Below are 1832 nucleotides of genomic sequence, written 5' to 3' on the forward strand. Positions count from 1 at the left end.
AAGTCAGGGGATAGGCTTTCCAAGATGATGCCAACTTGGGTGGCTTCATCGATTCTGGCACCATTGAGCTCCGCATCGTGGAGGTGATCAATCATGTTTAAAACATGTGCCTTGACTGAAGAACCTTTCTTCATTTTGTCATTCATGAAAGCCCTAACAAGTATCCAAACGGCCTTCTCAGAGGGAGCGCCGAACATGGCTTCTAGAGACTCCATTATCTCATAAGCAGTCTCCATCTCCTCATGCTTCTTGTGAAGCACATCGCTCATACTGGCCAGCATAAAGCACTTTGCTTTGTTGTTGGCCTTGATCCAGCGATCATAAGGCTCCCTTGCGGTTTTGGTTGCATTAGCCGCGAGTTCAGGAGGACATTCCTCCACTATGACAAATTTGTAGTCTTCGCAGACTAACAGTATGTTCATGTTACTTTTCCACTTAGCATAGTTATCACTGTCTAATTTTTTAGTCGCTAGTAGTGTGATAATGGGATTCGACATATTGCTAGAAATAAATAGAATATTCATCTAATCAATTTATGTGCATGAATATCAAGGCATATTAATTTAGGCACAATTAAATATGATGCATGATGCACATGAAAAATACATAAATCATGTTTTAATTTTGGGTGCCAACGATAATCCAATTTACCACGAATATAGTGCCGCCGTAGGGTAGGTCAAACTATTACAAATTGAACCGAGACCTTCTCAATTGATGAATATAACCAAAAAATCTTATTTTTTCATATTTATCAACTACCGTTATTTTTGCTCAAAAATATAATCAACAAATTGATTCCATTTTCATGAGTGTAACCCATCATTTCAGATTCTACAGACTTAACTCCAGAGTGCCGCCGTAGGGTAGGTCAAACCGGAAATACATCCTTGAATCCTATCACTAGGAAGTCAACCTTGTTACTGATCCGAAAGAACACTTTCCGTAGGGAGTGCAGAATCGGTGCCGCCGCGAAGCCCCTTTCGAATCTCACGGTGTTGAACTAATGATGGAGACCAGTGGGTCGCATTGTCATACAACCCTCTCCCACTCATTATTTTGTAAATATATATTTTGTTTGAAAAAACATCTCATGATTTTCAAATCAAAAAATAAACCATTCATTTTTCGGATATGTGAAATTCCAAAATTTAACTCTTAAATTCAATTTCACATGTTACATTATTTTGCAAATCAATTTTGCAACTTAAATCAATTTAATCATATTAAATCGATTTTAGCGCAAGGTTCTTCTTTTATTTTATTTCTCTAAAACCCTTTTATAATAAATAAAATAAATAATAACTTATGCGCGTATATGCATCGCATGTTATAAAACATATGAGTATGCACATTATATCTATATGGCATGTTATATGCATGGACATATAATATATAATTATCAACATAAAATATAAATATATGCAATCAACTATTGAGATGGATTTGACCGGATCCCATGGAAAAATAAATTCCAACTCAATCGAATCGAATAAATAAATAATTAAAATAATTATATTCTTCCGTTACATCAACAGGTCTTCGATTCTTGAGTTCTTTATTCTTCGACTTCATTCTTTGTCTTCGGGTTGGATTTCACATTCCTTGGGGTCCGAAACTTTTTCGGGTCTGTCAGCACGCATTACGAGGGTTTCAGAAACCTTCGGGCTCATTCGGGATCAAATTCCGAATCTTGGGCCGCCAGCCGCGCGCGCGCGCAAGATGCCCGCGCACTGTGCGTGGGCGCGCAGACTATCCGCGCTGGGGTGCACTGGGCGCGCAGGGGCGCGCTGGGGAGCGCACTTGGGCGCGCGCTTTGGGCGAATTCCGGA

The sequence above is a fragment of the Morus notabilis genome, unplaced genomic scaffold, assembly GCF_000414095.1.
Source record: "Morus notabilis unplaced genomic scaffold, ASM41409v2 Scaffold409, whole genome shotgun sequence".
NCBI lineage: Eukaryota > Viridiplantae > Streptophyta > Magnoliopsida > Rosales > Moraceae > Morus > Morus notabilis.